At 41.8% G+C, this 14326-nt stretch overlaps 1 protein-coding gene across 3 annotated transcripts in view; it reads left to right on the plus strand.

Moving 5' to 3' along the window:
* Positions 1-14326, plus strand: part of LOC148435701 (arfaptin-2-like) — a 40514-nt gene that overhangs the window by 3003 nt on the left and 23185 nt on the right. The window contains exon 1 of one of the 3 annotated variants that reach the window (XM_088465629.1): positions 7115-7175. The exons of the other annotated variants lie outside the window; for them this stretch is intronic. The gene's annotated coding sequence lies outside the window, so the exon portion shown is untranslated. Of the gene's footprint in view, positions 1-7114; positions 7176-14326 lie in introns of those variants that run through there. 3 annotated transcript variants of the gene reach the window in all.

The following is a 14326-nucleotide window of genomic DNA, read 5'->3' on the forward strand; positions in this document are numbered from 1 at the left end:
TACATATATCACATGTAATACAGACAGTGTCAGTCTCCTAAATACAGAGATCCCTATATATCCCATGTAATACAGTGTAATTCTCCTATATACAGAGATCCCTATATATCACATGTAATACAGACAGTGTCAGTCTCCTAAATACAGAGATCCCTATATATCCCATGTAATACAGTGTAATTCTCCTATATACAGAGATCTCCATATATCCCATGTAATACAGACCGTGTCATTCTCCCATATACAGAGATCCCTATATATCCCATGTAATACACAATGTAATTCTCCTAAATACAGAGATCCCTATATATCCCATGTAATACAGACCGTGTCATTCTCCCATATACAGAGATCCCTATATATCACATGTAATACAGACAGTGTCATTCTCCCATATACAGAGATCCCTATATATCACATGTAATACAGACAGTGTCATTATCCCATATACAGAGAAATCTATATATCACATGTAATACAGACAGTGTCATTCTCCCATATACAGAGAAATCTATATATCACATGTAATACAGACAGTGTCATTCTCCCATATACAGAGATCCCTATATATCACATGTAATACAGACAGTGTCATTCTCCCATATACAGAGAAATCTATATATCACATGTAATACAGACAGTGTCATTCTCCTATACACAGAGATCTACATATATCACATGTAATACAGACAGTGTCATTCTCCTATACACAGAGATCTACATATATCCCATGTAATACAGACAGTGTCATTCTCCTATACACAGAGATCTACATATATCCCATGTAATACAGACAGTGTCATTCTCCTATACACAGAGATCTACATATATCCCATGTAATACAGACAGTGTCATTCTCCAATACACAGATCTACATATATCCCATGTAATACAGACAGTGTCATTCTCCTATACACAGAGATCTACATATATCCCATGTAATACAGACAGTGTCATTCTCCTATACACAGAGATCTACATATATCACATGTAATACAGACAGTGTCATTCTCCTATACACAGAGATCTACATATATCCCATGTAATACAGACAGTGTCATTCTCCTATACACAGATATCTACATATATCCCATGTAATACAGACCGTGTCATTCTCCTATACACAGAGATCTACATAGATCACATGTAATACAGACAGTGTCAGTCTCCTAAATACAGAGATCCCTATATATCCCATGTAATACAGACAGTGTCAGTCTCCTAAATACAGAGATCCCTATATATCCCATGTAATACAGACCGTGTCATTCTCGCATATACAGAGATCCCTATATATCACCTGTAATACAGACAGTGTCATTCTCCCATATACAGAGATCCCTATATATCACCTGTAATACAGACAGTGTAATTCTCCCATATACAGAGAAATCTATATATCACATGTAATACAGACAGTGTCATTCTCCCATATACAGAGAAATCTATATATCACATGTAATACAGACAGTGTCATTCTCCCATATACAGAGATCACTATATATCCCATGTAATGCAGACACTGTTAGTGTCTTATATACAGAGATCTCTATATATCACATGTAATGCAGACAGTGTCAGTCTGATCTATACAGAGATCCCTATATATCACATGTAATACAGACAGGGTCAGTGTTCTATATACAGAGATCCATTTACAGTATATAACATGTAATGCAGACACTGTTAGTGTCTTATATACAGAGATCTCTATCACATGTAATACAGACAGTGTCATTCTCCCATATACAGAGATCACTATATATCACCTGTAATACAGACACTGTCAGTATCCTATACACAGAGATCACTATATATCCCATGTAATACAGACAGTGTAATTCTCCTATACACAGAGATCTCTATATATCACATGTAATGCAGACAGTGTCAGTCTGATCTATACAGAGATCCCTATATATCACATGTAATACAGACAAGGTCAGTGTTCTATATACAGAGATCCATTTACAGTATATAACATGTAATACAGACAGTGTCAGTCTCCTATATACAGAGATCTCTATATATCCCATGTAATACAGACAGTGTCAGTCTCCTGTATACAGAGATTCCTATATATCCCATGTAATACAGACAGTGTCATTCTCCTATACACAGAGATCTACATATATCCCATGTAATACAGACAGTGTCAGTCTCCTATATACAGAGATCTTTATATATCCCATGTAATACAGTCACTGTCAGTCTCCTGTATACAGATATTCTTTTATATCACATGTAATACAGACAGTGTCAGTCTCCTAAATACAGAGATCCCTATATATCCCATGTAATACACAGTGTAATTCTCCTAAATACAGAGATCCCTATATATCCCATGTAATACAGACCGTGTCATTTTCCCATATACAGAGATCCCTATATATCACCTGTAATACAGACAGTGTCATTCTCCCATATACAGAGATCCCTATATATCACCTGTAATACAGACAGTGTCATTCTCCCATATACAGAGAAATCTATATATCACATGTAATACAGACAGTGTCATTCTCCCATATACAGAGAAATCTATATATCACATGTAATACAGACAGTGTCATTCTCCCATATACAGAGATCACTATATATCACCTGTAATACAGACACTGTCAGTATCTTATATACAGAGATCTCTATATATCACATGCAATTAAGACTGTCAGTCTCCTATACACAGAGATCTCTATATATCCCATGTAATGCAGACACTGTTAGTGTCTTATATACAGAGATCTCTATATATCACATGTAATACAGACAGTGTTAGTCTCCTAAATACAGAGATCCCTATATATCCCATGTAATACAGACCGTGTCATTTTCCCATATACAGAGATCCCTATATATCACCTGTAATACAGACAGTGTCATTCTCCCATATACAGAGATCCCTATATATCACCTGTAATACAGACAGTGTCATTCTCCCATATACAGAGAAATCTATATATCACATGTAATACAGACAGTGTCATTCTCCCATATACAGAGATCCCTATATATCACCTGTAATACAGACAGTGTCATTCTCCCATATACAGAGAAATCTATATATCACATGTAATGCAGACAGTGTCAGTCTGATCTATACAGAGATCCCTATATATCACATGTAATACAGACAGTGTCAGTGTTCTATATACAGAGATCCATTTACAGTATATAACATGTAATACAGACAGTGTCAGTCTCCTATATACAGAGATCTTTATATATCCCATGTAATACAGTCACTGTCAGTCTCCTGTATACAGATATTCTTTTATATCACATGTAATACAGTGTCAGTGTTATATATGCAGAGATCCCTATATATCGCATGTAATACAGACAGTATCAGTGTTATATATACAGAGATCCCTATATATCGCATGTAATACAGACCGTATCAGTGTTATATATACAGAGATCCCTATATATCGCATGTAATACAGACCGTATCAGTGTTATATATACAGAGATCCCTATATATCGCATGTAATACAGACCGTATCAGTGTTATATATACAGAGATCCCTATATATCGCATGTAATACAGACCGTATCAGTGTTATATATACAGAGATCCCTATATATCGCATGTAATACAGACCGTATCAGTGTTATATATACAGAGATCCCTATATATCGCATGTAATACAGACCGTATCAGTGTTATATAAACAGAGATCCCTATATATCGCATGTAATACAGACCGTATCAGTGTTATATATACAGAGACCCCTATATATCACATGTAATACAGACCGTATCAGTGTTATATATATATATATATATATATATATATATATATATATATATACAGAGATCCCTATATATCGCATGTAATACAGACCGTATCAGTGTTATACATACAGAGATCCCTATATATCACATGTAATACAGACCGTATCAGTGTTATATATACAGGAATCCCTATATATCACATGTAATACAGACCGTATCAGTGTTATATATACAGAGATCCCTATATATCACATGTAATACAGACCGTATCAGTGTTATATATACAGAGATCCCTATATATCACATGTAATACAGACCTTATCAGTGTTATATGAGATCCCTATATATCACATGTAATACAGACCGTATCAATGTTATATATATACAGAGATCTCTATATATCACATGTAATACAGACCGTATCAGTGTTATATATACAGAGATCCCTATATATCACATGTAATACAGACCGTATCAGTGTTATATATATATATATATATACAGAGATCCCTATATATCACATGTAATACAGACCATATCAGTGTTATATATACAGAGATCCCTATATATCACATGTAATACAGACCAAATCAGTGTTATATATACAGGAATCCCTATATATCACATATAATACAGACCTTATCAGTGTTATATATACAGAGATCCCTATATATCACATATAATACAGACCTTATCAGTGTTATATGAGATCCCTATATATCGCATGTAATACAGACCGTATCAGTGTTATATATATATATATATATATATATATATATATATATATATATATATATATATATAGAGAGAGAGAGAGATCTCTATATATCACATGTAATACAGACCGTTTCAGTGTTATACAGTCAGGTCCATAAATATTGGGACATTGACAGAATTTTCATATTTTGGCCTCTAGTCACCACCATAATGGCTTTGAAATGAAACATACAAGATGTGCTTTACCTGCAGACTTTCAGATTTAATTTGAGGGTAATTACATCCAAATCAGGTGACTGGTGTAGGAATTACAACGGTTTATATATGTTCCTCCCACTTTTTAAGGGGCCAAAAGTAATGGGACAAAGTAAACAATCCTAAATCTAACTTTCACTTTTTAATACTTTGTTGCAAATCCTTTGCAGGCAATTTCAGCCCGAAGTCTGGAACGCATAGACATCACCAGACGCTGGGTTTCATCCCTGGTGATGCTCTGCCAGGCCTCTACTGCAAATGTCTTCAGTTCCTGCTTGTTCTTGGGGCATTTTCCCTTCAGTTTTGTCTTCATCAAGTGAAATGCATGCTCAATAGGATTCAGGTCAGGGGATTGACTTGGCCATTGCATAACATTCCACTTTTTAGCCTTAAAAAACTCTTTGGTTGCTTTTGCAGTATGCTTGGGGTCATTGTCCATCTGCACTGTGAAGCGCCGTCCAATGAGTTCTGAAGCATTTGACTGAATATGAGCATATAATATTGTCCGAAACACTTCAGAATTCATTCTGCTGCTTTTGTCAGCAGTCACATCATCAATAAATACAAGGGAACCAGTTCCATTGGCAGCCATACATGCCCACGCCATGACACTACCACCACCATGCTTCACTGATGAGGTGGTATGTTTTGGATCATGAGCAGTTCCTTTCCTTCTCCATACTCTTCTCTTCCCATCATTCTGGTACAAGTTTGATCTTTGTCTCATCTGTCCATAGGCTGTTGTTCCAGAACTGTAATGGCTTTTTTAGATGTTGTTTGGCAAACTCTAATCTGGTCTTCCTGTTTTTGTGGCTCACCAATGGTTTACATCTTATGGTGAACCCTCTATATTCACTCTTGTGAAGTCTTCTCTTGATTGTTGACTTTGACACATATACATCTACCTCCTGGAGATTGTTCTTGATTTGGCCAACTGTTGTGAAGGGGTTTTTCTTCACCAGGGAAATAATTCTTTTGTCATCCACCACAGTTGTTTTCCGTGGTCTTCCGGGTCTTTTGGTGTTGCTGAGCTCTCCGGTGCGGTCTTTCTTTTTAAGAATGTTCCAAACAGTTGATTTGGACACACCTAATGTTTTTGCTATCTCTCTGATGGGTTTGTTTTGATTTTTCAGCCTAATGATGGCTTCACTGATAGTGACAGCTCTTTGGATCTCATATTGAGAGTCGACAGCAACTGATTCCAAATGCAAATGTCACACCTAGAATCAACTCCAGACCTTCTACCTGCTTAATTGATAATGAAATAACGAGGGAATAGCCCACACCTGTCCATGAAATTGCTTTTGAGTTTATATTCCCATTACTTTTGGCCCCTTAAAAAGTTGGAGGCACATATAGAAACCGTTGTAATTCCTACACCGTTCACCTGATTTGGATGTAATTACCCTCAAATTAAATCTGAAAGTCTGCAGGTAAATCACATCTTGTTTGTTTCATTTCAAAGTCATTGTGGTGGTGAATAGAGGCCAAAATATGAAAATTCTGTCAATTTCCCAATATTTATGCACCTGACTGTATCACTTGTAACACAGTGTCATTCTCCTGTATACGGAGATTTCTATATATCACATGTAATACAGAACGTATCAGTGTTATATATACTGAGTTCCCTATGTATCACATGTAATACAGACAGTGTAATTATCCTATATACAGAGATCCCTTTATATAACATGTAATACAGACAGTATCAGTGTTATACCCCTTTTACACCAGAGCAAAAACCTGGGTTTTTGCTGGGTCTACCCAGGTCGCAGCTCAGTGTTAAAGGGTCCATGAAAAATAACCCAGGTCAAGTGACCCTGCAATCCAACCCAGGTAGCTACCAGGGTTGGACCCAGGATGGACCCGGGTAATGGTGCAGTGTAAACGGTGCAACCCGGGTTATCTGACCTGGGTCATGTCTAAAATGAGCTGATTGGTGGTTGTGGAGCATTCATCTCCCACTTTTTATGACCTCACAGGTTTAGCAGGGCCGACCTGAGTTCAGTGTGAACAGGGCTGACCTGAGAGTAACCCAGATCGATGGTGCAGTGTAAATGGGTCTGACTAGGGTTGGAACCATGTCCAAAAACCCAGGGCGGACCTGGGTTTTTGGTGGAAAAGAGGTATTATATATACAGAGATCTCTTTATATCACATGTAATACAGACAGTATCAGTGTTATATATACAGAGATCTCTATATATCACATGCAATACAGACAGTATCAGTGTTATATACAGAGATCCCTATATATCACATGTAATACAGACCATGTCAGATCTCAGTGTCACAGTGTCTATGGGATTTGTACAGGTGAGTCCGGCTTGGTACCTGCAGGTAATCTCTCAGTGGGCGGTGTTGGGGCGTGTCTGGGGGCTGGGGGCGGTACACGGGTTAGTGCTGACTCTGAAGTTGCTGTATAAATCATTACATGCTGGGCTTCTCCTGACTGCACCTGGTAACGTATAATCTCCTCTCGTCTCTGCACCTTTCTGTGTATGATATGTCCTTACATACATGTGATAGATACATATGTACTGTTAACATGCTTCCAAGGAGCTTGGTAATGACGTGTGAATACTGCGCCCGCGTTGGTCACAGAGAACACCAGTGTTTTGCCATTATCACCTGTATCATATATACAGTATGCACACACCTGTAGCTGCTGCGTGTTCCTGCTCTGTTTACAGGAAAACCTGTTCTGCCACTTTCTATATCCTGGAAAATACTGTGCTGCGGCCTCCCCCTCCACCTCTGTATACAGGAGACGCTGCACATTTATACTGTGCCTAGCTTATAGGGGCAGCACCTGTTCACAGCGCTATGTCCTAATATGCAGGGAACTCTCTCCTGCTAATATGCAGCGCTGTGCCCTTATACGGAGGGAACAGTGCCCTACTAATACGCAGTGCTGTATCTATATGCGTAGGTAAGTATTCTGCTAATAAGCAGCGCAGTGTCCTTATATGCAGGGAACAGTCTCCTGCTAATACGTAGCGCTGTGTCCTTATACGTAGGTAAATGTCCTACTAATACACAGTGCTGTGTTCTTATACATAGGTAGGTGTCCCTGCTAATATGCAGCGCTATGTCCTTATATGCAGGGAACAGTCTCCTGCTAATAATCAGCGCTGTGTCCTTATATGCAGGGAGCAGTCTCCTGCTAATATGCAGCGCTCTGTCCTAATACACATGGAGCAGTCTCCTGCTAATATGCAGCTCTCTGTCCTTATACGTAGGTAAGTGTCCTGCTAATATGCAGCGCTCTGTCCTAATATACAGGGAGCTTGGGCCTGATTCAGATTTGGGAATAGATTAATGCTGGGTACACACTACACGATAAATTGGCCAATTTGTTGTTTTGAGGCAAATCGTGCACATTGTGCAGTGTGTACGCCGGATTGCACGCTCCCGCACGTTGCCGTGCTGCATGGTCAGTACGCAATATGATGGAGACATATTCCGTAGCGCTATTACAGAGGATATTGCTGTCAGTCACATCCTCTCTGGTTACGGACAAGTGACCCATTCAGCTGCACATATTGAGTACATGATCTCCATCCTGCAGTTTGCTTGTGATCACTTGTTGTGCAAGTAGGGACAGAGGAAAAAAGTTTTGGAGTCATAACAAAAGTACCATATCACTACTCTTTCCTAAAGATTCCGGGTGAATAGGAGACCTGGTTACTGTGGCCAGCTGTACTGGGGCTACATAGATTATTAGCTCAACTTTTACTTGGGGAACCTCTCTTATGACCAGCAATAAATGAGGTAAAAAATAATCTCCGTCTCTTCCATCTTTATCTATCACTTTCTTTAACATGTTGTTAAAGTTATGTTAAACCGCTCTACTAACCCATTAGACTGGGGGTGATACACTGAGGGTCTTAGCTGAGTCATTTTAAACAGACGACATAACTCTTTCATGATTGCTTACATAAATGGGGTACCCTCCCTTAGGTATTCCCAACCTGCTAAAGACATGGACTAATTCTCTAGCAATGGTCTTTGTTGATGTATTGCGCAATGGTATCGCTTCCGGGTGCCTGGTAGCGTAATCCATTATCTCTAGAATACTGTTTATTGATGGCACCATGCAGATTTCATTAAAGGTCCAACCAAGTCCATAGCTATTATTTCAAACGGAACCTCAATAATGGGTAATGGGACAAGAGGACTTTTAAAATGTGGCCTTGGAGCATGGTACTGACATTCAGGGCAGTATGAACAATATTCAGACCTCTTCATGGACCCCGGACCAGAAAAACCTCTGTAAAATTCGCTCATCATTCTTTTTTTTTTTTTTTAGATTCTTGGTGACCTGCAGTTATGTGACCATGAGTCAGGTCTAGCACTGTTCTTCTATATGCCTTGGGAACTACCAATTGTTCCACAATATCTTCTCCTTTCTTTGTCACCTGATACAAAAAATCTTGGCATACTGCCATGTGAGTATATGACAGACTATCAGGGTATACTGGTTTACCATCAATCTTGGGGGGACTAGCTAACAAGCTCCCCAGACTGCAGCCCAAAATGCAGGGGACAAGTACGGCGGACCCCCGCTTGAAGGTACCCACGTCTTTGTGCAGTCTAGCCTCCGGTCTCAGGAGATGCTGGATGATTACGATTACACTAGACCACCAGGGCATTAATATACTGGCACAGAGACATATTTAGAGGCCAGGGGACAAGGTGGTTAATGTCAGCATGGAAGAAGGCGCTCTCCCTGCAGCCCCTCCCCCAACTCAGAGTGCCATTCCACTGCGGTTTAGCCGTTCCCTGAGCTACTTCTCCCTCACCCACCGCCCCCTCAGAGACGCACGGCAGCCATTTTCTGCTTCACAAGTCTCCAGGAAATGCTGGGTCCTGTCTCCCTGTATACCTCTCCCATGGGCCAGGTTATATAGTGCTGTATATCCTACCAGCCACTGTGGTCTCTGTAGTTGATTGTAGTGCCAATTGCAGATATATAGTGTTTTTTTCTGCATTTTTGTATGTGACTTGTGCTAGCGCTGATCTCTACTTTCTATATTGTCCAACTTGTACCTTTCCCTTTATACTGATTTACCCTGACATACCAAGGTATTATTATTATCATCATTTATTTATATGGCGCCACAAGTGTTTGCAGTGCCTTACAAAGTACATAGACAAATAAGTAACCAGTGACATACAATACAATACAATACAATACAATAGAGGACATGGATAATAAACATTGCTATATTAGCGACCTTTACGCCCACATATGCAGCCAAGTGTTAGTTGCCCTAGTGGGGAGTAAGAGATGATTAAAATTACAGTAGAGAGAAGCACAAGAGGGTAGAAGGCCCTGCTCAAAAGAGCTTACATTCTTTAAGGGAGGGGAAGACAAACAGGAGTGACGCAGAATGGGGTAGGTGGGGAGAAAGGAAGATGTAGCAGCAAGTTAGGTTGAGAGCTGGAAGGCTTTAATGAAGTAGTGGGTCTTAAGATCTCATTTTAAAGATTATAGAGAGGTGCAGTGTCTGATCGGGAGAGGGAGGGAGTTCCAAAGGTGGGGAGCAGCGCGGGCAATATCTTGGAGGTGGGAGGAAGTAATCAATTGGCATGAAAGGCGGCATGTATTAAGTGAACGAAGAGGGCGGACAGAAGAGTGAAGGGAGATGAGATCAGAGATGTAAATGGGAGAGGAATGGGTGAGGGCTTTGTAAGTGAGTGTGAGAACCTTGAATTGGGTTCTGAAAGGGAAGGGGAGCCAGTGGAGGGCTTGTAAGAGAGGGGAGGCAGATGTTTGGAGAGGAAGATTAGCCGAGCAGCAGCATTGAGCACAGACTGGAGAGGAGAGAGATGGGATTTGGGGAGGCCAGCGAGGAGAGGGTTACAGTAGTTCAATCTGGACATGACCAGTGAATGTACAAGGGTTTTTGTAGCATCCTGGGTGAGAAAGAGTCTGATCTTGGAAATATTCTTGAGATGGAAACGACAGGACTGCGAGAGGTTCTGAATGTGTGGTTTGAAGGAGAGGGAAGAGTCCAGGATAACTCCAAGACAATGCACTTTTGGACTAGATGAGATAGTTATGCCATCTATTAATAAAGAAATAGTGGGACATGATGTTATATGGGAGGGTGGGAAGACTAACAGCACAGTCTTAGACATATTAAGTTTGAGAAATCGCTGGGACATCCAGGAAGAGATAGCAGAGAGACAGTTAGAGATACGAGTCAGTAGAGAGGGGGAAAGATCAGGTGAGGAAAGGTAGATATGAGTATCATCAGCATAGAGATGATAATGGAGGTCAAAAGAGCTGATGAGTTTACCTAGAGAGGACGTATAGAGAGAGAATAGGAGAGGTCCAAGAACAGAACCTTGGGGAACACCTATTGTAAGAGGCTGTGGGGGGGGGAGTCGTCGTGAGAGGAAACCGAGAAGGAACGGTCAGAGAGGTAGGAGGACAGCCAGGAGAGAGCAGTGTCACGTAGACCAAGGGAGTGAAGGTTATCCAGCAGTAGAGGGTGGTCCACAGTGTCAAGCAGCAGAGAGGTCAAGGGGAATGAGCAGGGAGTAGTAGCCCTTGGATTTAGCAGCAAGGAGGTCGTTGCTGACTTTTGTGAGGGCAGTTTCAGTGTAGTGGAGAGAACGGAAGCCAGACTGAAAAGGGTCAAGGAGGGAGTGAGAGGAAAGAAATGTGCTAAGGCGTTTGTAAACAACACGCTCAAGGAGTTTGGAGGCAAAAGGGAGGAAAGAGATTGGTCAGTAGTTAGAGAGAATGTTAGGATCAATGTTGGGTTTTTTAAGAATGGGAGAGTCAAGGGCATGCTTGAATGCAGAAGTAACAGTGCCAGAAGAGAAGGAGAGATTAAGGAGGTGGGCAAGATGGGAGCAGGCAGATGGAGAGAGGTAGGTATAGGGGGCTATCACATACTATATAGCGCGGTTGCACACTACACTGTGCCATATTACACATACTGCAGGGTGCATACTGTATCATACTGTGTATTTTATTATTATTGTGGCTATGTCTGGCAGAGGAAAGAATAACAAGCAGCCCGATGCTGCTGCTCCCACTCTGGTGTCCTGTAAGTCCTGCTCAGCGGGTTTAGCCCCAGAGGACCTCATTCAGGATGGTCTTTGTACTAATTGTTACATAGACTCAGGCCCCACAGCCCCGGTGTCTCCTCCTCAGGACCCACCCTGGGCTGTCTTTTCACAGATGATGACAGATTGTGGACCACTTAGCAGTCCCCATGGTAGCCCCCTCTGTAGGATGGCTACAGCAGGTACTCCCTGCAAATCCTTTGCCCCCTCCATGGGTAGACGTACTGTCTTCCTCAGTACAGAGTTTGGCTAATACCACTTCAGTTTTTCAGCAAATGCTGCAAAAAGAGAAGCCTTTACCTACTAAACCTACTCTGTTATCTTCCCAGTCCACCCAGTTATCTGATTCTAAGATATCATCTGGGGTGGCAGAAGACGCAGATCTCTCTCACTGTGACTCGGTCTCAGGAGAAGAGGAGCCACCCTCTAAATTAAATAACCCGGCTCTTGTGAGAGCTGTAAAATCAATTTTACAAATATAAGAGGATGAACCTGCTCCTAAGAAAAAACACGCACTTTATAAACAACAAAAGGTAGTTTTACCAGAATTCCCTCATTCTGACCAGCTGTCTGATCACATGAGTGAAGCATGGCATATGCTCGGTAAAAGATTTAAAATTCCAAAATGTTTAAATTCCTTTTACCCTCTTCCAGCTACTGATTGTACTAAACGGGAAGTTCCCCTAGCAGTGGATTCTCAAGTAACACGACCCATCTATACCGCCACCTCCTTGAAGGAGACTACAGAGGTAGAAGCTCGTCACAAATCCATATACTCTCTTACAGGAGCTATTACTCATCCTGCTAGGGCTACGGCCTGGGTGGCAAAAGCCATTGTCAGTAGGGCAGAGGCCCTAGAAGAGACATTTCTCCCCTGATGCTTCAAGGGAACAACTATCCTACATAGCTCACATTAGAGATGCAACCTCCTACTTGAGAGAAGTAGCTATGAATACGGCTCTCCTGGCTTCCAGGATATCTGCCACTTCAATAGTGGCTAGTCGAATTATTTGGCTCCATTACTGGAAAACAAACTCAGGTTCAAAAAGGGCTCTGGAGTCCCTTCATTATTCTGGAGATATCCTATTTGGTCCAGAATTAGATAAAATTGTGACTACTTTGGCACCTTCTAAGACGGCGGGCTGCCCTCTACTTAAAATACAAAGCCTCGGACGTCATCCTTTCAGTCCTTTCACCCTCAAGGAAAATCTAAGGGTCAGTCCTTTCCACGGCAGCAGGCATCAGTCAAGACCTCCAAGCCTAGGGCCAAACAAGCCTGGGCTACTAGATGGCCACCTGCCAAGTCTGAGGACAAGCCTACAGCCTGACTAGGTGGGCCTCTTCCTGGGGGTTCCCAGGGTGGGAGGCCAACTTCTTCAATTCGCTCAGTTTCGCTGCTCCGAAAAGCCATTCAGTCCTTACTGAATTCAGCAATTTTATCCCCTCCTCACAACAAGGCAAGGGCTATTATTCTACCCTTTACCTTGTTCAGAAGCCCAGTGAGTCTCATCGGCCTATTCTCAACCTCAAATCTCTGAACAAGTTTGTCAGGGTGCCCATGTTTCGAATGGAAATCCTCCACTCTATTATCCTTGCTATGGAGCCTGGGGATTTTGTGATGTCTCTGGACATTCATGACGCTTTCCTACATGTACCTATAGTGCCTTCTCATCAACAATATCTCCGGTTTGCTATCCTACAACAGCATTACCAATTTCAGGCCCTACCGTTTGGCCTCTCAACAGCCCCTCAGGTCTTTACCAAAATCATGCCAGTTATTGCGGCCTCCCTTCATCAAGGGATCAGACTACTCCCATACTTAGACGACCACTCTCTGTTGGCCAGCTCCCCAGAGATTCTTCACCGCCATTTACAGGTAACAAATGCACGGGTGGCTGATCAACTGGAAAAAGTCTTCACTGACACCTTTTCAAAGAATGGTACATTTAGAAGCCCTCTTGGACTCGCAGGTTCAGAGAATCTTTCTAGCAGACAAGATCTCATTAATACAACACAGAATGTGCAGACTGCTCTGCAGTCGCCGAGGGTCAATTCACGCTGCAATGCAGACATTGGGATCAATGGTGTCCACCTTTGACATGGTGGAGTTTGCTCAGTTTCACACAAGACCCCTACAACACCTTATCCTCTCCAGGTGGAACGGCCTACCCCATCTACTTCGATCCCAGACAATGGACCTCCCCCCAGGGGTTCACCTGTCCCTAGCCTGTTGGCTACAGACATTCCACTTAGACAAGGGTCGCCCCTTTTGGAACCCGGATTGAGTTCTCCTCACCATGGACGAAAGTCTCCGAGGGTGGGGCACAGTGACTGCCATCACTCCTTCCAGGGCCGCTGGACCCCAGTTGAGGCAAAGTTACGAATCAATGTCTTGGTACTTCGAGCCATCTACAGAGCTCCCACTCTGGCTCAGGATATTGCTCAGTACAAGTACAGTCTGACAACGCCACAGCAGTGACCTACCGCAATCACCAAGGAGGCACTTGGCGTCGAGCAACAATGGCA

The sequence above is a fragment of the Taudactylus pleione genome, unplaced genomic scaffold, assembly GCF_031769625.1.
Source record: "Taudactylus pleione unplaced genomic scaffold, aTauple2 ptg002055l, whole genome shotgun sequence".
Lineage (NCBI taxonomy): Eukaryota > Metazoa > Chordata > Amphibia > Anura > Myobatrachidae > Taudactylus > Taudactylus pleione.